At 35.0% G+C, this 23,359-nt stretch overlaps 2 long non-coding RNA genes across 5 annotated transcripts in view; both read right to left on the minus strand.

The window, feature by feature from the left end:
* The window catches only part of LOC121496018, a 122,799-nt gene extending 99,695 nt beyond the window's left edge, over window positions 1-23,104 (minus strand). For 3 of the 4 annotated variants that reach the window (XR_005989089.1, XR_005989088.1, XR_005989087.1), the window contains exons 1-3: window positions 23,038-23,104; window positions 10,741-10,831; window positions 7,153-7,256 (exon numbers count right to left, since the gene is read on the minus strand). This is a non-coding gene — a long non-coding RNA (uncharacterized LOC121496018). Of the gene's footprint in view, window positions 1-2,356; window positions 5,223-7,152; window positions 7,257-10,740; window positions 10,832-23,037 lie in introns of those variants that run through there. The other variant, XR_005989086.1, reaches the window with a different exon arrangement.
* LOC121496020 lies at window positions 13,213-16,485 on the minus strand. Its single transcript, XR_005989090.1, has 3 exons — window positions 16,351-16,485; window positions 15,595-15,694; window positions 13,213-13,332 (listed from the first exon to the last, which is right to left on the minus strand). It is a non-coding gene; the product is annotated as an uncharacterized LOC121496020 (long non-coding RNA).
* Window positions 23,105-23,359: the final 255 nt, after the last annotated feature.

Consider the following 23,359-nt stretch of genomic DNA (forward strand, 5'->3'; position numbering starts at 1 on the left):
AAAGGAAATAATGGGGAGGGGACGCCAAGTATCTGATAGCAAAGAATAATGAAGAAAAACAAAAAAAGATATGACTATCTTTTCCCTCCTTGTTTTCATCATGGAAAATAGGTTGTGTCTCTTTGTTGTTTTCTGTCAGCATGATTTAAGCTACAAACATGGACAAGGAGAAGAAAGACAATGAGTATAATCAAGCATAGGGGATGATGCCAGGACATGAGTGAACACTTCATTCATTCTGCAGACAAGGAACTCTCCTTCTTTCCAGAGATGGCTCCTCCCACCCAAAACGGGTGGCTAATGTTCAGGACTTGAGTAGGTTGGGACTCCTAAAATCTGACACATAATGAATTTTACATAATATTTATCAATCTATCCTACAATTTTTTTTAATTTTTTTTAATTTTTTATTTATTTATGATAGTCACAGAGAGAGAGAGAGGCAGAGACACAGGCAGAGGGAGAAGCAGGCTCCATGCACCGGGAGCCCGACGTGGGATTCGATCCCGGGTCTCCAGGATCGCGCCCTGGGCCAAAGGCAGGCGCCAAACCGCTGCGCCACCCAGGGATCCCTCTATCCTACAATTAATTGAGATTCATTCTTTATGATTTTTCCTAGCCAACCTCTGTGGGTTTTTTAGCATTCTTTATGATTTTTCCTAGCCAACTTCTGTGGGTTTTTTAGTTTTTGTTTATTAAACATTTTGTATTTAGATCCACACTACTGAAATCTATTCATGATCTTTTTAGTAAATAGAGGTATTTACCTCTTTCTAGATCTTTTATACATTTCCCTATAATAGAAATATTTTAAAAATTATTGCTTGTTTTATTTATTTATTTATTTATTTATTTATTTATTTATTTATTTAAAGATTTTTTTTTTTTAATTTATTCATGAGAGATACACACAGAAAGAGGCAGAGACATGGGCAGAGGCAGAAGCAGGCTCCATGCAGGGAGCCTGATGTGGGACTCGATCCTGGAACTCTGGGATCACATTCTGAGCCGAAGGCAGACACTCAACCACTGAGCCATCCAGGCATCCCTGCTTGTTATATTTAAAAAACATTTTCAAATGTCTTAAACTCTGAAAGTGTAAACTGCCTAATTATGTATAAATTGGATGCTTCTAATAATTAAATTTATGCAGTAGTGTATGGCCCAACATGTTTTATTAGGAAGTAGAAATAGCATGAATAGATATAAACAACCTTGAAAATAAAATTTTTCTAATGAGCAGTTTAGACTTTTCTATAATTTTCTACAACACAGCATAATATTCCACTTCTGGGTCTTTTATTTTTCTGGACACAGGACAGTCAAACATTCATTCTCCATTGGCTGAGAATATGTTCTTTCATTCTTGCTAAGCCATTGTATTATAGAGTATAATACTCCCCCTTACAGAATCCAGAGTGAATTCTAATAACTTCTTAAAACTGGTTCTTTTTTTTATTTAAAATGTTTCATTTGTTGAATATGGAACATAGAATGTTTTTTTTTTTTTGAACAAAGTGTCTTTTATTTGTGACATACAAATACAACCAATGCAAAAAGAGATCACTTTTCCCTTTGATTCCAGTGATAACAAGTTGCTAAAGAAAAAAAAAAGTATCAAGGAGTTTATCTTCAGTTTCCTCTAAAAAAAACCCAGAAAGGGTTAAAAACAACCATATACATGTCATATACACATCTGACATCAACAAAACTAACCTGAAATAGGGTGGATACAATTAAAAAAAAATCTTAAAATATTTTAACATGCCCCAAATAAACACACAAAAAAGCTGGGAACAAAAGACCTGCTGTTTCTCAAAACCAAGACCTGGGGAAGGAGAGACTCATGTTTGAGAAGTGAATGGGCTCAACACCGAAAGAGAGGAACCTGCTAGTCCTAGGTGGCGCCTCTCTTACCCCAGCCCTGGCCCCGAGCAGCCCTCCAGGAGACGGCGGCAGGGGCCACAAGAGCAGGGTGCAGCACCGAGCACCCCATCTACCAGTGGGCTTCAGTGGCAGGTGTTCAATGAGTGGAAAGAGACAACATACACCAAACTCACCTTATGAGGAATTTACAGTGGGGTTCCTTTTGATCCCCTTGAGTGGGATTACGGGCAGACCAGCAACGGGGTGGCAGATGAATCGCCCAACATGCTGGTGTACAGAAAGTCACAGAGAGAGAGAGAGAGAGGCAGAGACACAGGCGGAGGGAGAAGCAGGCTCCACGCACCAGGAGCCCGATGTGGGATTCGATCCCGGGTCTCCAGGATCGCGCCCTGGGCCAAAGGCAGGCGCCAAACCGCTGCGCCACCCAGGGATCCCTGTTTTACCTTTCCTACCTCAGTTTTCTCACAAGTTTCTACATCAAATAAAATATTAATTGATCTTAAAAAAAAAAAAAAAGGTGAAGAAATGAGTTTCAGTAGAAAACCAGTTTGTTAATCTAAGCAAACTTGGTTTAACAACTTCATAAGACCAAAAAGCCACAAATTAAACTTCCCCAATTGCATGAATTTTAAACTAAATGAGCCTTTATAAAGCAACCAAGAGTGTCTTAAACTTTAGGTCTGGGCTGCGTTGCTGATATTAGGAACTCTTCCAAGAATACAAAGTCAATAACTAAATGAATGTGAACTGGAAGTAGTTTATATGGATTTCAGAGGGCAACCAAGAGAGGATGCAAGCACAAGATGAGGAAGAAGTAAATGGTGGTGTAAATCCAGGATCATAAACCCCAGGGACACAGGCCAAACTCAAATCCAAGCCAGGCAGACATCTGTTCCAAAAAATTCTATTTTAAATGCGGCAGATATTTTGTGTGACATTACAGATTTGAGAGCAACAGAGGGGACACTGGTAAGAAGTATGAGTAATGACCACAAGCTGAGGCCAGAGACTTAGTATTCCCAGCCCAGCAGAGAAAGTTTAGTCTGTAGTTAGTCAAGCAGAGATATTGCACAGCATTAGTGTAGGTCAAGAAGTTTCAGCATGATGCTCTCACAGGCACCTGGGGTTTTGAACACCTCCAGAAACTCATTCATCAGGCATGGATGGCAGCTGTGAACTATTTTTGAATTTCACTTGCTAAGAAGAAAACTATTAATATATTTTGGTTAGTTTTCATACTGGTTGGGATTTAGCCTGCAGGTGAGCATAGACCATTCCTGGAATGGGGTTAAAGGAGTCATAACTAATATTGAGGGATGTGGGGGGATGTGGGGTCGAGGGTGGCGAGTGATAAAGAGAGGCCAACCTCCTCTTAGGGAATTTCTGGTGGAGAGACCTTCACTCCCTCCTCAGTGTTTAAAATTTTAGGTCAAAAGAGGAATCTGGTAGCAACAGTCAAATATTCTTTGTTGTGATTATTCCCTTGTTATAAACCAGACTGTGATCAGAGCATTCCTTTATGGTGTTTTGTTAAATTATTCCAACACCATGTAAACTAGGTATTATCAGCTTTTATAGATGAAACAAAATAATGAGGTCTGGAGAGGTAAATGCCTTTCCTTTGACCGACTCCAAGCTCTGCGCTCTTCTTCTACACATCTTCTTTTGGAGACATTCTTTTTATCTCTCCCATATCACACAAAGCATCTGCAGAGACTGACTTGAGAAATTACCCTTGCTAACATAGAGTAATCCGCTGTAATTAGGCAAATTAAGCTCAAATAACGGTCCTTCGTTCGTACATATTGATACCCCGAGGAAAGATCATTTCTGAGACTTCTTCCGTAAACCTGGCCAATGATTATATATATCATTGCAGAACAGGATAGCAGGGTGCTGTTGTATGATTCCATGCTGATCATAAATAAGTTATAGGAAGTAATTTGTATTTTTATCAGTAAGTGCCATCATCCTAGATGAACAAACAGCAGCAGTCACATTCCCCTCAATCATTATAGCTGCTTGTGGTGTGGTGTTTTTCATAATTCTGACTTTAGGTCTTAATCCAGCACTAACACTTAGCAGACCAGAGCAATATCTCTTCTGTGCTCTGTTTAATGTCCAAACATTAAAATTTTATGAATGACTGCAAATAGATAACAAGTGCCAAGGCAGGCCCCAGTTGCTATTGTTCAGCAGTGTTTGCTCTGCAGCAGTTTTCGGAGCTCTGCAAACATATCTTCCATCTGGCAGCTGGCTATGTTTTCAACTTTTTCTCTGTATAAAGCCCTTAGGCAATGCCATTTCATGCATTTTGCTACTCAGGCTAAGTGAATAGCCTATCAACATCTTCTGATGAAGTCCCATAATCAGTATTATTGATAAAGTAGAGAAAAATTATAAGAATATATTTGAATATTCTTCACTCATTAACAGAATCCATGGGGGGAAAAACCTTCAAATGCAAAAGTGTATGTTTGGTTAACAAATTAATCTTTTTATTTTCTTCCTTGTTAATAATACGCAGACATCTTCTGCTCTTCCCAGTCTTACAGTTTAGGTATTTTTGCTTACCCTGCATTGCCAGACTCAACTAAAATCTGACGTCAAGCTGGTCAAGTCAACTCCTTCTTTTTCACCATTGACCCAGCCTTGGAATTTGTTTCTTCTTGCAGACTCAGTGTACAGTGTGCTGTGGATGAAATTCTAGTCCATTTGAGCTTTCAGCATTGTACTATCTCCCATTCCTGGTCCCACACACCAGGCTGACTCATTTCACAGATGGACTTCTGCGTTAGATTACCCATCAATCTATTTGTTTATAATATTTACACCTGACCATCTCATTCCAGATGACCCCCCCGCCCCCCACCCCAGCAAAAGCCCTGTGTGCATATCTACTATAATTAACTCAAGTAGTTTTTTTGACAGATAGTGTTTAAAAAGAGTTGGTGCAGCTTACGAGGAATACTATGGAATTGGATGTCAAAAGTCTTTGATTCAGTTCCATCTCTAACAGTTTTGTTTTAAGCAACCACCTAGCTAACCCTGGATCTTCGTTTCCACATCTGTAAAATGAGGAAGGGGGATTTTCAGAGCCTGTTTGGAAGAGGCCCAGAAATTTATCTACTCAGATCTCATCACTGTCCCCCTTAATTCCTGCACTGAAATTCACAAAGGAAATGCATCATACAATGAAAGAGAAAGAAAACAGCCTGGCCAGATCAGCTAAATTTAATCACAAGGTAGGGAGGTGGACTGCCCTGAATTCTATGTTGCTTAGATGACTCTTTAGGTGTCCTTCAGTTCCCAGTAAGTCAATAATTCACTTGGATCTGTTAGGAAAAGATAGTCAAATAATCAATTGATGTAGTTTATAAATTAGTAACTGACCGGTTTTATAGTCAAACTGGTTTTCATAAAATTAATGCAATCATTAATGTGAAGTATCAAAGGTGTTTTTTGTTGTTTTTACGCAATTCTAGCTTCAAAGTTCTATTAGAGCATTCAAAATTCCTTCCGAAGAGCAAAGACAATCTACAACTAAATATCTCCCCCTATTGAATGAATAAAGAAAGCCTCTCTGTCATGTAGGAAACATTAGTTAGGGTCTCAGATATTGGAAGCATTATAAATAGAGGGATAAACAAAGCACTGGTTTTCTGGGAACAAACAAATTTAAAAAGCAGAAGTTCATAATAAGATTAACGCAAATATTTTTCATCTTAAACAGGTTCTTCCTACAATTTTTAAAAGCTAATACAAAAGGATTTTGCACAGAAGTTGAGTCAGTCTAGAGTTCATCATGCTACTAACAAAGGTTCACATGCTTATACAAATGGAATTCATAAGAAGGTATTTAAAAAGCCTTACTTTGGCACCTGGGTGGCTCAGCTGGTAAGCATCTGCCTCTTGATTTTGGTTCAGATCATGATCTCAGGGGCCTGAGACTGAGCCTTGTGCATTCATGTTGGGCTCCACCCTCAGGAGGGCGTCTGTTTATCCCTCTGCCCCTTCCTCTGCTCTTGCTCTCTATCTCTCAAATAAATAAAATATGAAAAAAAATTTTAAATATAAAGCCCCACTTTATTTAGGAGTGTCCAATTTTCCTATGATTAAAGTCTTATCGGTCAAATCTTTTCTAAAAGATGAATTCTTATGTAGAACATATGGAAAATATTATAATGTATAAAGAAGAAATAATCTCAACCTCAGTGAATATTATTTGGGGATATTTCTTCTATTATTTTCTTCTATTATTTTATATAGATGCACATACATATTTTGCAAAATAGTATATTATGGGAATATAGTTTTGAATCAAGGTAGTTTTACTTGACCATATGTTATGAGCATTTTCCTATTGCACTAAATATTTAATAAAATTAAAAAGATTAGATTTTATCAGATGAATACATCAAACTTTTTAAACATTTCCCTAAAAGAGATTTTGTTTATCATAATAGTGCTAACCAACATAGGTCTTTACTCTATATAAGATAGTACAGAGATGTAAACTACTCAAAATGTTTTACATGTATTAACATGTTTAATTCTCAAAATAAACATGATGTAGGTATTATTTTTCTTTTTTTATGTCTAAGGGAACTGAGTTGTCAAGAAGTTAATAATTATAGCACCTTCCTCTTAATAAATACATTAATGACATATCTGCTAGCAGATCCATTGATGATATTTGCTAGTAGAGGAGAGTTTATTATGGAATTCTTTTAGCAGGTTCTATCCAATCTGTGTAGAATTGTTTGTGGTAAACAAACATATTTATAGGGAATAGTTCTTGGAATATGTCATATATGCTATGTAATGACAATGAAATTGAACAACTGAATGAGTAGGAAATATCGAAACAGTCCCCTTTGCAAGTGACAGGACTATACACTATTCTTAGAGTATTCATAATGTGACAAGAAAGGACCTGGGGAACTGTCCTGATGGTCTCAAATCTCTCCCTGACATCCTTGAGGCTGGTAATTATTTATAAACTTGAAACTGCTATCTCCATATGGAGTAAAATTTTTTATTCATTTAAATCTTATTTTAGCAATCCTATCCTTTAGATAATATCAGTTATTTTTTTTTAACATTTTTGATGTGTAGGGTATATTGGGAGACAATTATCTACATTTTGTAAGCACAATCACTCACTACCTTTGCTCCAAATAATTTTCATAGATATTTATGTACTGAACAGTCTTGGAAAATAGAGGTGTTATCTCCCTCCAGAACAATGGGAAAGCAGCTTACTGTCTGGTGTCATTAAGGGTCAAGTTCCTCTCTTCTGTTGCAGTCGATCACATATGTCACCTGGACCTCTTCACTTTCCTCTGTGGATGCGTGGGCTTGGGGCACTGGCACAGAAAATATAAGAAAATGATACTGCGGCTACAGGAGTCTCACATCCTCTGCCAACCTTCATATAAGTGTTGCAGGCTAAATTTTTAGCTTGCAAGGAAGGTAAAAATCTCTTAACTCTTCACAATCCTTTTCTGGGTTAAATTTCCCTTCACTGGTACCTCATAGCATCAATTAACAATGTCATTAATAGTGGATAGAGTGCCTCTATTCTCACTTTTGACAACATAGGCTATTATAAAATAGAGGGAACTTTCTCAACTTTGTTAATTGATGGTAAAGAAGTCATCTCTTTGTTTGGCTATGTACATTTTAATTGTTACTGGAGAAGTTATAATTACCTTTATTTGTTTACTCTTAAAATAGACTCTCAAACTCCATAGCCAGAGACACTGTCTAAAGTAATTTTATTTGGTGCGGTCTAACTCACTGCCCAGCATCTATTAGGTAATCAGAAAATATTTAGAATTGAATGAATAAAAAGGATGCATTGCTTTATGGGCTGCCAAGGCCTTTTCTGGTTCTTAATCTTTATTCTCTGAATTAACTATTCCTTTGTTCTAAAATTCTTGAAGTTTCAACTTTTCCCTAAAAATTCACGAGTTTTTTTGAGAGTCATTTTCCATTAGCAATCTGCTCTCTTTCTTCTCAGTAACCTTTCTTTTCTTTGGCTGTCAGTTAAAGTAATCCATTGTTTCTAACTTTACAAAAGAGAAAATTGATCATTTATAAGTCGTTTCACTCTGACAACCCTGCAGAAGGATCTTATATTTTCCAGTCATCTGTTCCTTAAAGCCTAACAAACGCTAGTCTTCAGTTCAGCACACTCATCTTCTTATCTAGCATCTGTCTCTTCCATTAGCTTTGATGTTTTTTGTTTACCCTTTTGGACCAATTTACTGCCGTAATCTATGAATGGAGAAATTTTATTTGCTTCAGTGATTTTTATCCTGGTAGAATTGAAAGCTTATTTTCTGTAGGGTGATGTTAGCAGTGATTTCTGAAATTCTCATTCATATATACCAGATTGGCTTGCTTCTTCAAATCTCTTTTCAAAAAATAAATATTACAAATATATTGAACTGATTTAAAATTATGTATCTATATTTATACACATTTATATGTATTATTCTCATATGTATATGTATATTAAATGTTGTATTTTGGCACAAACTTTTGGGACAACAAACTGCCCATTTTAATCAAGAATCTTAAAAAATGAAAAATATACCTTTTCTCAAATTATCCTAAGGGCATCATCTGAAGTAGAGTAAAAAATAAAACTTTATGCTTAGAGATGGCCATTGCAACATTACTTCCACAGTCGAAAACTTTCAGAAACCTTAAATATCTAGCATTAAGCATATTAAATAATTAATGGTGATGTTTAGAAGAGTCTTAACACTGAAAAATGATATTTTTGTGAAAATGCAGAAGTTTTGAAGAAACCACTTTGAAATGCTATCAATTATATTTGGGAGATGAAACTAGTTTAATCAAATTTTTTATTTAACAGTGTGTTCTCAAAGACTCATTTTGCTTCTCTGTATAATAGGAATAATAAATATAGCCCTCTTACCAATGTGGGGTTTTTTGGCAAGACTTAGTTAGAGAGGTAATGGATGCAAATTGCTTATTTCAGTGCATTATACATATATATATATATTTTTTTTTATTATTTATTTATGATAGTCATACAGAGAGAGAGAGAGGCAGAGACACAGGCAGAGGGAGAAGCAGGCTCCATGCACCGGAAGCCCGACGTGGGATTCGATCCCGGGTCTCCAGGATCGCGCCCTGGGCCAAAGGCAGGCGCCAAACCGCTGCGCCACCCAGGGATCCCAGCATTATACATATTAAACATATTATTAGCACCCGTTATTGGGGTGCCTAGGTGACTCAGTTAAAGTGTCTGCCTTTGGCTCAGGTCATGATCCCAGGGTCCTGGGATCAAGTCCCACGTAAGGCTCTCTGCTTAGCAGGGAGTCTGTTTCTCCCTCTCCTTCGCTCCTCCCCACCACTCATGCACTCTCTTGTTCCCTCTCTCTCACTCTCTCAAATAAACACATAAAATCTTAAAATAAAAATGAAAGAAACAGCTGTTATTGCTGCCTGGAATGACTATTCTTGTATTATTATTATTGGTAGTAGTATCTATCATTGACTAAAAAACAATATTGTGCTTCCCACTTGCCTAGCATTATTTTTCAAAGTCAGAAACTGAGATTTGGATATGTTAACCAGTCCAAAGTCAATCTAAGACTGAGAATAGTCAGGCTTCTAACATCTGTCAGAATGTTTTCCTTGATAGGCATGCAACCATTGCTACCATCTGAATGTGTCATCTCAACATGGCAAACTGGGAAAGACTTGGAAAGCAGTGCTCCCATATTTGCTGAAAAATGAATCCCATTAACTTCTCTACTAGACTATACGTTTTATAAAATCTGTGGGGTAGAGTGCTTATTATTATCAATTATTAAACTTACATATGTGTGGGATTGATTTAGATGTTAAATGACTTATGACACTCACCAACTAATTTAGATTAGAACTGATAATGTAACCCAGGTCTTCTAACTGTCCCTTTTCTGCATGTGACTATATTACCAGATAATCACAGTGAATGTATTCTTTCAGAGGTTAATCTGCAGAGCAAAGTTTTAGCAAAGGCATGTTCCCGTCTGGCTCAAAATCTTTAAAGTATAGGACTGTTATCCAAAATATACAAAGAGCTCTTAAACTCCACAATAAGAAAATGAACAACCCATTTTAAAAATGGGAAAACTATAAATAACTCTAGGCCTACATATTCGGTAATCTAGACTAAATCAACCAGTTCCTTGAAAGACACAATCTACCAGAATTCACATAAGAAGAAATACACAATCTGAATAGGCCTATGTCTATAAAAGAAATTGAATCAATAATTATTATCCTTATAAAACAGAAAGCATCAGGCCCAAATGGGTTCACTGGTGAATTCTAATAAACATTTAAGAAAGAAATTAGGCCAATTTTCTATAAACTCTTTCACAAGACAAAAGCAGAAGGAATATTTCCTAACTCATTCCAGGAGGCCAGCATTACCCTAATAATGTTTTGAAACCAAACAAATACATTATAAGAAAAGAAAACTGCAGACCAATCTATCATGAGAAATAGATGCAAAAATTCTCAGTAAAATATTAGCAAACCAAATCCATCAAAGTATAAAAAGAATTATACACCACTACTCAGTAGGATTTATCCAGGGTATTGAGAGCAATTTCAATATTCAGAAATCAATTTATGTGATCCATCAATCAAGAAGAAAAATCACATCATCATATCAATAGATGCAGATAAAGAAATTTTATCTGCATAATGTTCCAACACCAAGTCATGATTTAAAACTCTCAGTAAACCAGGAATACAGGGGGCTTCCTCAACTTGATAAAGAATATCTTCAAAAAAACCTGTAACTAACACTGTACTTACTCATGAGAAACTTGAATATTTCACAATCAAATCAGGAACAAAACAAGGATGTCCTCTCTCAACACTGCTCTTCAACATTGTACTGGAAGTCCTAGAAAATCCAATAAGACAAGAGGAGGAAATAAAAGGTAAAAGATCAGGAAGGATGTCATCATTGTCAATACAGAAAATTCCAAAAAAATCAGCAAAAGGACAAAATCCTCCTGGAATAATAAGCAATGATAGCAAGATTTTTATAAGGTTAACATATGAAAGTCATTTGCTTTAGCTATATATTAGCAATGAACAAATGGAATTTGAAATTACAAACCACTACAATTGACATTACCACTGACATTAGCACTCCAAAAAATTAAACAATTTAAGTATAAATCTAATAAATATGCCCAATATCTATATGAGAAAAACTATAAAGCACTGATGAAATAAATAAAAAACTAAAAAAAATGGATAGATATTTAATGTTTATGAATAGGAAGACTCAATATTGCCAAGATATCAGTTTTTCATAAATTAACCTACAGATTCAATGCAATCCCAATCAAAATCCTTGCAAGTTATTTTGTGGACACTGACAAACTGATTCTAAAGTTTATATGGAGAGGCAAAAAACCCAGAATAGCCAAGACAATATTGAAGGGGAAGAAGAAAGTTGGAAGACTGACATTACCCACTTAAGATATACCAAAAAGGTACAGTAATCAAGAGTGTGGTATTAGTGAAAGAACAGACAGATCAATGGAAAAAAAAAAAGAGAGAGAGAGCTCAGAAGTAAACCCACATGGGGCACCTAGGTGGCTCAGTGGCTGAGCATCTGACTTTGGCTGAGGTTGTTGTCCCAGGGTCCTGGGGTCCTGGGATTGAGTCCTGCATCAGGCTCTTTGGAGGGAGCCTGCTTATCCCTCTGTCTATTCTGCCTCTCACCATCTCTCATGAATAAATAAATGAAATCTTAAAAAAAGAAACTCATACAAATATAGTAAACTGATCTCTGATAAAGGAGAAAAAGCAACGGAGCAAAGGTAATCTTTTCAAAAACAAATGGTGCTGGGAAAACTGGACACCTAATTGCAAATAATGAATCCAGAAACAGACCTTACATTCTTTACAAAAGTTAATTCAGAATGTGTAGTAGACTTAAAACACCTATAAAATAAAATAGGAAAAAATGTAGGTGACCTTGTGCTTAGCAGTAAATTTTTAGATACAACAAAGGCATGACCCATGAAAGAAAAAATTGATAAACTGAACTTCATTAAAGTTAAACATTTCTGGTGAGAGACTATCAAGAGAAGTGCTAGAGAATAAGAGAAAATATTTACAAAAGGGGCACCTGATAAAGGACTGCTATCCCAAATACACAAAAACTCTTAAAATCAACAAGAATATGAACAACACAATTAAAAATATGAGCTGAAGACATTAACAATCACTTCCCCAAGAAGATATACAGATGGTAAATAAGTATATAAACAAATATTCCATATAGTACGCCTTCAGGGAAATACCAATGAAAATAATGAGATACTACACACCTCTTAGAATGGCCAAAGTCCAGAACACTAACAACATCAAATGTTGATATGATATGGAGCAGCAGGAACTCTTAATTGCTAGTTGTAATGCAAAATTACACAGCCATTACATTAATTAACTATTAAATATCTTGTTTACTTATGAGAGAGTGAGAGAGAGAGAGAGAGAGAGAGAGCATAAGTGGGGGGGGCGGTCACAGGGAAAGGGAGACGCAGGCTCCCCACTGAGCAGGTAGCCTGACATGGGGCTCGATCCTAGTACCCTGGGATCATGACCTGAGCTAAAAGCAGACACTTAACTGACTGAGCCACCCATGCACCCCGATACAGCCATTTTAGAAGACATTTGGGTGGTTTCTCGCAAAAAGAAACATACTTTTTTGTGTGTGTGTGTGTGAAAAAGAAACTCATTCTTACTATGTGATTCAGTAATCACATTCCTTGGTATTTAGAGGAGTTGAAAAGTTATGCCCATGCAAAAACTTGGACATGGTTGTTTACAGCAGCTTTATTCAAAACTGCTGAAATTTAGAAGCAACCAAGATGCTCTTCAGTAGGTAAATGGATAAACTGCTACATCCAGGAAGTGGAATATTACTCAGTGCTGAAAAGAAATGAGGTCTCAAGCCTTGAAAAAGGATGGAGGAATCTTAAATGTATATTACTGACTGAAAAAAGCCAATCTGGAATAGGTATGTACAGTATGATTTAAACTATATGAGATTCTGGAAAAAAAACACAAAACCATGGAGACATTTTTTAAAAATTATGTTTTTTAATTTTTAAAAAAATTTTAAAAGATTTCATTTATTTATTCATGAGAGATACAGAGAGAGCAGCAGAAACATAGGAAGAGGGAGAAGCAGGCTCCATGCAGGGAGCCCCATGTGGGACTCGATCCTGGGACCCTGGGATCATGCCCTGGGCCAAAGGCAGGCGCTCAACCACTGAGCCACCCAGGCATCCCTATGGCTTTTTTTTTTTTTTTTTAGTTGTCCTAAGTATCTCTTCCATTTGCCTATTCATGAGTTTTAATCTTTTTAATAAACTGGTAAACCTAAAAATGGAAAAGAAAAGAAAGAAAAAAATATTAAAGGCTGCCAGAGCTAGGGAGCACAGAGGGCTGAAGAAGCAGAGCAGTAAGGATTTGGGGACAGTGAACCTATTCTGTATAATATTATAATGGTGGAAACATTTCATTAAATATTTGCCAAAACTTATAAATTATACAGAACTCCCCATGAGGCAATAAAAAAAAACCTCATAAAATGTACAAGATTAAACTCTAACATAAACTATGGACTTTGGGTGATAATGATGTCAAAGCAAGGTCACAGATTATAACCAATGTACCATGTTGGTGGGGGGTGGTGACAATAGGGGAGGCTGTGCATGTGTTTGGGCAGAGGGTATATGAGAACTCTCTACTTTCTGTTCAGTTTTGCTGTGACCTATAACTGCTTTAAAAAATAGTCTATTTCCAAAACCTTTTAAAAGTGTTCAGCTTTTCTGACTGTGATGTGGTTTTTCACCTTGGATATATTATAGGTGTTTTTATTTTCATTGTCATGCTCACCATTGTTACTACTAATAAAATGCAATGGAAAAAAAATGAAAAGCAATTACCCATGACTCTTTCTATCCTAATATAGCAGGTATTTTTCATTCTTTGTGTATTACTTTCGTGTGTTATTTGCAAATAGCTTATTTTACACAGTTGAAGTCGAGTATAAATTACAATCTATGGGGTTTTTTTTGCCACTTGAAATTGTATTACAAATACTTGTCTCCCCTTTATCTTCATAATCATCATTTTTCATAGCTGTGTAATATCCCATTATATGAATGTACCATCATTTAACAAGCCTTTCCCTATTGTTCAGCATTTATTCTATTACAGAAAATGCTGCACTGAATATTCTTTAGGCATATACCTTCTTTCTTCTGTTGAATTATTCCCTTAGGACAAATTTCCAAATGTGGAATTACCATAGCAAAAGCCATGAAAACCTTTGGTTTTGCTACATATTAGCATATTCTTTTCAAGAAGTAATCTATACTGAAATGAGTAGAGTACAAATGCACTGATTTAGCTATAACTTTTTTTTTTTTGCATTAGATACCATCACCTCTAATGATGATTTATTAGTTACTGTGGAAAGTTTTAAACCGATTTAATCATTTTATTAAAAATTTGACTATAATAATAACAGCTACATAGGAATATCAGTATTACCGTATTTCCTGAAAGTAATCCTATACTCAACTGTGTTTGAACCTCAGTCAAAGCAGGAGAAATAAATATTTGAGACAAGTTGATTAATGATTGCCAACACTTAGGTGCGTAAGTATATGGTTTTGAAAATTTGGAAGTAGCTCTGTATCTGAAGTAATTTAATCACTTACTTTGGTAATTGGGTTAAAATAATTGATCTGTTTAGAAGAGCTTTTTATAAATATCACAAACTAAAAGATAGTCTCTGTGTAATTAGGTACATTACAAATCCAGAAGTTTAAATTTAACATTGCTAAGAGTGATGGATAAGGGCAGTAGCAAACCTTCTGCATTTCTTAATCACGGATTCTACTTTTTCATTGTTCCAATGTAGACATGGCTTTGAGAATGCAGATTGAACAGACTGGCTCAGCAATGCCAGGATAGATTTAGTATTTAAAGTTCAGTCAAATACCAAAAGGCCCAGAGGTTTTCTTCTGCACTAAAATAGCAAATCCCATTAGTTAGAAAAGCAGAAGAGAATAGAGTACCTCACCATCTTACCCACATAATTCCTTGATGTTTTCATGGGTAGCACTGCCCTTCACAGTGGTTTTGCAGATTAGATGAATCCAACATCCATTTTTGACTATACTTGTTAATACTGAGTTGATAAAACTCATTTGGTCGAAGTTAATATATTTCTACCTATTAGGCAATTTCTAAATGCATTTCCAAGTAAACAGTCAGAAACACTGGTCTAGCCTGTACTTTTCTAACAAATGTATATAGATTTCGTAATAAATTAAATTGGAATTTCTTTTCACTCTCCAAGATTAACTTGGTGGTTGCCTTAAGGCAACAGCAATTAAAAGTTGTTTTAGATTTTTTCTTCTGAACTAAGCAGTATTAAATTTCTGAAGAGATGTTGGTAGATGAAACTGACCTTGTGGCATACACAAATAGGAAAATTCAACTATTTTATTTTTCTTAGGCTAACCAATGTCTACAGTGAATATTTTTGTAAGAAAGTATAAATATGTGAAATTGATGGACTTATTTACCCAGAGATATCAGCTCTTTGCTTGGATAATTAATACTTACGGATTCAGAAAACTTATTCAGATAAATCATCAGGGAGATAGACCACTGTGTCCCAAGTAATAAGTATATTTTATTAACATATATTTGATGAGCAGCAAGTCTAGAATTAAAGATAAAATTATTAAAACTGAAATGAGTTTTTTAAATTTCAATTTCATGTACAAAATCACATAAAAAAACACAATACCATATGGTATTGCAAATTGGAAACCATTTTGGAGACAAATAGATTATGCCAAAAAATAAGTAATATCCTTTTGTAGAAGAAATTTCCTTTAGTCTTTTTAGTCTTTGATAATACAATTGGACAATTCATTTTAATTTGGCTGAAATACTGGGGCAAAACTGTTTAAAATATTCATTAAGTATATATCATATATTTATGTTTTTTAAAAAATTCCAGTTATTTTATATTTTTCTTGCCAAATTACTGTAGGGCCTGTATAGTGATTTTTCATGGAAGCACTGAATAGAATATTTTGGTCAAACCCATTTATACACACATGTGCGCACACACACAAATATACACACAATTTTTAAATATTTAAGTAAGAGTGGTAATTATTTTGTGATAGGTGTTTGGTAAGAAAGTCATGCTTTTTTACTCTTCCCAATTATTAGCAGAGAAGAAATACCGACATTTAGAAATGTGCTTGTTAAGCCCAGATTCACTACAAGTAGAGTGAGTTATTGATTTTAATGATTTAAAAAGGTTCAACCTCTAGCATAGGGATTTATCTCCCATATGAAACATACCCATGTTCATGGTCTTGAACTTTTTGTCATCAGCCATCCCTGTGCTCTGGTAAGTGGATAATTTTGCAGCTTGGGGAAGCACTTGGGTGTAATAAAACACAGTATAGAAATTTCTTTCTCCCTCTCCTGAACTCTGCATTGTGTTAGAAGCAATAAATGTCCTTAGGAGAAAAATATCATTTTGGAGACGAATAGAAAATATTCAAGTATGAAACAAAGGATTGAGGTTAAAGCTGAAAATAAATCTTTAAAATGTTTTGAAAATTAGCTCCAGTGATCAAAAGAGTGAAGTATTTTCATGTGATGTTAAACAAAGGAACTAGATCTCAAATATTTTAAAACCAATTGTTAGAGATTATCTAAGACCATATATTGTGGTTTCTAAATTTTCTTCTCTAGGGCTGAGTTCAAATCTGTCTTCAGGCTTTAGATTAACAACTGTTACTTTTCTCTATAGGAGTCACTGAAGTTAAGAGGGAATGGTCAGGCTTTCAAATCAGAGGATCCCTGATCAAAGCTATAATCATCTCTGCTGCCCATTAACCGAGTGACTCTGAGCAAATGTGTTATGGAGCACATTATGAAGCCACTGGTTTTCTTTATAGAAAGCAACTCTGAAAGGCCATGGCTTGCAGCATACATGACAAATATTTTCATCTAAAGTTTTAAGTCTGAGAGAATGATAACTGCTTCCTGGAACTCTGTATTGAGAAGATTTGAAGATAGATTCAGATTCAATACAAGAGTGGGCCATAATCAATTATTCCCAAATATCAGATATTTTTAAAACACCCCAGATGATTGTACAGCCAGTACTGGGCTGACCTGTTCAACCACCTGAATATAGTCATTAATCCATAAGTAGTATAAAAACAAAGAAAGTGACACCTAAGAAAATCAAAGACAAACCACAGAAAAGCAAATATAACCACAAAATTTAGAGAGCAGATTTTCTATATTGGGAGGTACAGTCAATAGGATTTCTAATTTCTTGCTAGAAACAATAGTGTTCAGAAGACAGAATTTTATATCCTATGAAATACCTTTCAAGAATGAATGTAAAATAAAAAAAAAAGAATGAAGGTAAAATAAAGATATTTTAGATTAAAAAAATATATTTTTAGATAAATTAAAACTAATAGAATATGTCACCAGCAGACCTACATTACAAGAAATATTAAGAAGGTATCTGGGTGGCTCAGTCAGTTAAACATCTGACTCCTGATTTCAGTTCAGGTCATGATCTCAGGGTTATGAGATCAAGCCCCATTTCAGGCTCTGTCCTTAATGAGGAGTCTGCTTGAGATTCTCTCTCCCTTTCTCTCTCTGCCCCTTCCCCAGCTCAAGAGCTCTCTCTCTCTCTGTCTCTTTCAAATAAATTTAAAAAATCTTTAAAAAAAAGTTTTTTCAGGAATCCCTGGGTGGCTCAGCGGTTTAGCGCTGCCTTCAGCCAGGGGTATGATCCTGGAGCCCTGGGATCAAGTCCCGCATCGGGCTCCCTGCGTGGAGCCTGCTTCTCCCTCTGCCTGTGTCTCTGCCTCTCTCTCTCTCTGTCTGTCTCTCATGAATAAATAAATAAAATCTTTTAAAAAAAAAGTTTTTTCAGACCATATGGAGATGTTACCACATAGAAATTTGCTCTTTAGGAAGGAATAGTATCAGAAATAGTTTTTCTATCTATTTATTTAAAATATAAATGATTAGTTAAAACAACATTGTAACATACTGTGTGATTAGTAACATATGTAGATGTAATACACATGGAAACCACAGCACAAGGTGGGTAATTTCAAGGTTCTCACATTTTACATGAAGAGGCATGTGAACTCTAATTATCCTAACTCAAATTACTCTAATTTGGGAGACATTATAGAAAGGAACCTCTAAAAATTAATACCAAGAGGTATAGCAAAGAATCTAAAGATAATTTAAAAGAGAATTATAAAAAAAAAAAAATTCAGAGATGCCTGGGTGACTCAGTGGTTGAGCATCTGCCTTTGGCCCAGGGCGTGATCCTGGAGTGCTGAGATCAAATCCACATCAGGCTCCCAGCAGGGAGCCTGTTTTTCTCTCTATCTATGTCTCTGCCTCTTTCTCTGTTCTCGTGAATAAATAAATAAAATCTTTAAAAAAAATTCAGTTAACATAAAGGAAGTTCAGAAGGAGTAACAGAGGAACAAGGAACAGAAATTATAAATAGAAAACAATTAGTAAAGTGGGATAAACATATCATATTTACAATTACATAAATCTACTCATATATAATTATATAAATGTAAATTGACCAAGTAGTATAATATGCATATATGAGTGAAAAGGAAAAAAAAATCTCAGCAAGACCTAAATATATGCTGTTTAGAAGTGATACACTAAATATAAAGACTCACAGAGGTTGAATTCAAAGGATGCTAAAAGAATACCAAATAAATAGTAAGGATAGTATCAGATGATGAAGACAAAATCTATTACCAGAGATTGAGAGGAATTTCAAAATAACAAATGGATTAATTCTGCAGAAAAATATTTCAAAAAACATGTCTGCCTCTAAAAGTAGAGGCTCAAAACACATAAAGTAAAATCTGACAGATATAAAGAGAAAAACAGATAAATGCATAAGCATATTTTGTGATATTAATACCACTTGTTCAGTAACTGATAGAATATCCAGACAAAATATTAGTAAAGACATAGAATATCTTTAACCATCTTGACCAAATTGACATTCATAGAAAACTACATCTAACAATTTGCCAAATGTACATTTTTTTAGAAGGGCACAGTATACATCCAATAAGATGGGACATATGCTAAGCCATCAAAACAATCTCAATAAGTTATAAAATACTGAAACGTGGGAGAGTTTAACTGTGGCCATAGTGGACTTAAAATCAGGGACAATGTTATATCCAGAACAACCCTTTTCTAAACGTTTGGAAATTGAAAAACTTCAAGAAAACTACGGTAAAAGGAGAAATTGAAAAGGTAGTTTTTTGAATGACAATGAAAACATAACTATTTGTAAGATTCAGCTGAAGCAATGCTTTGAAGAAAATTTTAGCTTTAATAGCTTGTTTTAGAAAAGAAGGAAGATATAAAACAAGTGATATAAGGCAGAGTTTGATAAATAAGAGCCAGTGGGCCAAATACTGGTAGGGATATTTTTTTATAGCCCATCAAACAGAAATGCCTTTAGATTTTTAAATGGCTATATTTTAATAGTCAGATATGTTTATATAGAATATCTTCAATATGCATACCTATAAAAATGTCTATCTATAGAATATCCTCAATCTGCAAAGCTTAAACTATTTACTCTTTGGCTCTTTACCAAAAAGTTTACTCAACCATGACCTAAAGTTCTATTTTAAGTAGCTAGCAAAGAAGGGGCCAGATGGCTTCATTGATGAATTCTTTGAAAGTTGTCTCCAGTTAATTTTCCTAGCCACTTTACTTCATCATTATGTGCTACGATCTCATTTCATATATGAGCTTCTCTTAGAGACTCATTGCTCCCCACCCTTGAAATTTCCATTCTGTACCCTGAAAGGAACCCCGGATGTGACTCTATTCCCCTTGCTGTGCTACTCCTTTTTGCTCCCCTTACCCACGTCAACAGAGCTGTCTTCCTACTTCTCTACACTATATATCATAACCTCTTTGTCCCAAGATGGCATGTACCTTGCTGTCTTCATAGAGACCATAAAGGGAGAAGAGGCCAGAAGGAAAACAGATTTGTTCCCATAAGGAAAGAAAAAAAAATATGACCCCCCTTCCTTTAAAGTGATTTTCTTTATATTTTGCATTATTCCAGGGCTAGTGATAAAATATAGATTACCATGGTAAAAAGCCCATCGGGGTCAGGAGGCAACATAACATGTGTGCATTAAGCTAGATGTAAGATAAAAAAAAGATGGAGATTCTAGAAGCTGGGGGAATGCACTTTCTTCATAACAACATTTAAAGTTTGCTCTTTGTTTTTGTCGTTTTAGCACGGCATACTTTGAATTAGTCTGGTTGGCCAGTCAGTTGCCTACAATTCAGTCACATTGTCTAAACGTTTGCCATTTTGAATTGTTCCATCTTATTTATAAATATGCACAAATATAAATTTCCGAGAGATGATAAAATGTCACTGAATCTACATCAGACAAGTCTTAGTGAAAAATCTGAGCAAAAGCACATGTAAAAAGTTCAAGAATGAGTCAGGATGCACACAAAAATACAAAAGACTACTGGAGTATATATTACTAAGCATTTGTTTAACTCTTGACAAGTAATAAAACACAGGGCCATGAGATACATTGTTTCATAATCTTGACAGCAACTCTGAACTAGACAAGGTCATATTTATTAAATTATTTTTATATTTTAATTTCTTATGAAGAGGATTTAGAAAGGCTAAGATTAAGTAAATAACGCAAAATAAAAATATTTGGGATGCCTGGGTGGCTCAGCTGGTTAACCATCTGATTCTTGGTTTTGGTTGAAGTCATGATCTTAGGGTCCTGGGGCAGAGCCCTTGCACTGGGCTCATGTGAGCATGGGGTCTGCTTGGGATTCTCTCTCTCTGCCCCTCCCCTGTTTGTGTGTGAGCGCTCACTCTCTCTAAGATAAACAAAAATCTTTAAAAAATATACTTAAGTAAGAGATGAGACTGTAAGTCTCAGAAATGTAATAGATTTGAAAATGAAATTAGTACTCATGATATATCCCATAAATTTACACACATTTGCTAAAGATGGACATTAATTTTGCTCTAAACTAATAAATCACTATTAATCCTGTAACTCATAGTGCACATAACAACCCTTAGGATGAATGTATTTTTTAGAAGAAAAACCAAAAATGAATTTCTCTTACGGGTCCTCATAGAAGGCATATGGGTAATTTGATGAAAAGTGTTCTCACAACTGATCAGTACATGCTGTGATGACCATAACAGACTTTTTATGAAGTTCCTTTAATATAAACTATAATATAAATATAAATTTATCTATTTATAAATATAAATTGCTCTCACAGTGTAAGAGCAATTTTAGAAGGGGATTGAGAGGAGGCTAGGTATCCCCATTTGGCAAAAGTAGAAATGGGAAGAACAGAATACGCTCTTGCAAAAAGAGGGAACCTGAGTTGAGAATTAAATAATCAGCACATTTAATTGTTAAACATAATCTGCATAAATTCTTCCCAGGTTATCTACTAAAATCCACATTTTTCAGTTGATAAAAATTGTTTTAGAGACAACATTGCTTGATCATAACAATATATTTAAATAGTGAGAGAGCCAAGATTTAAAGAGGGTCTAACGTAGATCCAAAGCACAAATTCTTTATACCATTATACCTTGTCCATTAGGTAGATAAGGAGGTAGATGCAATTAACTGGATGAAGAATTATGCAACTATTTTATTCTTTAAAAGTAACTATGAATTGAATTCTTAAGGATGAATCAATCATGAGTTATTTCACTACACAAAACTCTCAACTATAAAGTATTAAAAATAATCCTAAAATTGTTGATTTTCATTTTTACCAGTAACTTTCAGAGTATTTATATCCCTATATATGTATATTCCTATAAATCCTATGTTCAGTGACCACTTTTAGTCAGGAGGAAGATATTGCACTGAAGTTAATTGTTATCTCCCTTACAGAAGTTAATAATGTTGCAGCCAAATGCCACTAAAGATAAAAATTTTTGTGATCTTATAGCCCGAGGATATCAGAAGTGATATATGATACACCAACCTTATTAATTCCTTTTTTTTTTTTAAATTAGGTTTAACTAAAAAACCAAGCAAAAGCGTTCTGGCATTTGAAAGTAAGTAGGCTTTTATCTATTATTAATTCACATAAGAAAAACAGCTATGATGGCAAAGGCCAGATACTTATACACAGGCTATAAATATGGATGAATAATTCATTTTTCTATTAATGTTGAATTTATAGTCTAATGATTGAACTCGATTTTTTCTCTTCCTAGAAGGACATGCACCAAGCAAAATACTGCACTGTCAACAGAACATAAAGCAATGCAGTAAACAAAATGAGATTTACTGGTCACATATTTTTCTTATTGGAATGTCCCCTATTCATAGACTTTATATTATGACTCACTAGAAGGTTCTGGAAAATCATATCTTTCTAGAGATAACCTTAAGTGTGAAAAGGTATTTGCCTCTCTATCAGGCAACATGTGATTTGGCAGCTGCCGGAAGGCCCCTGTGCTCCATGTTACTGAGTCTGTAATCCAGGGCATTTTCTTCTGAATTTCTTTATTATACTTCAAATATATGTTCCCAGATCTCAACTTCTCACTCCAAGTCAGACAGCAAAACTGATGATCCAAACTTAAAATTTATTTATGGTGCTAGGAAGTCCTTGATCGTCTCTTCTGAGATGATCTCATTTTAAGACTGAGAGGGACTCATTCCAATTAAAAGGTTATTCCTAAAACAAATTTTCAGTGACCAGTCACTGTAATCTGGAATGAAAAGTCAATCAATTTGATGCCACCTGCCCTTGTTGCCCACTGGATGCATGCCTAAACCAAACACAGAAGTGAGTACATCATACACACTCAGTTTGCCTAAGGCAGATTACACATCATCTATGAAGAATTGCCTAACACACACCTACACACACATAGACACAGAGAAAAACAAAAACAAAAAAAACAGCAATTACCTCTCAACTTCGCAGATGCTCCACACGTTTAAATCCATCTTTTCTTCTCCACTCCCATGTACTTCTGGCACTGACTATCATAGGTTATATTTGTACTGCGGTATCATTCTAATTCTTCATGACACAAACAAGGTAAGTTGGCACAGCGGACAGAGATAATATTTCTGGAATCCATTTTTATACCATAAAGCTAGTAATATCCTAACTTTAAGCAGAAGTAGTTCCAAATACCTATATGATATAGTTACATATAATATAGTTACATGTAATTCAGTGGCTCTGAATTACATATATACTAAAACCCCCAAACTAACTATATCTC

Source organism: Vulpes lagopus, chromosome 7 (genome assembly GCF_018345385.1).
Source record: "Vulpes lagopus strain Blue_001 chromosome 7, ASM1834538v1, whole genome shotgun sequence".
NCBI classification, from domain to species: Eukaryota; Metazoa; Chordata; class Mammalia; order Carnivora; family Canidae; genus Vulpes; species Vulpes lagopus.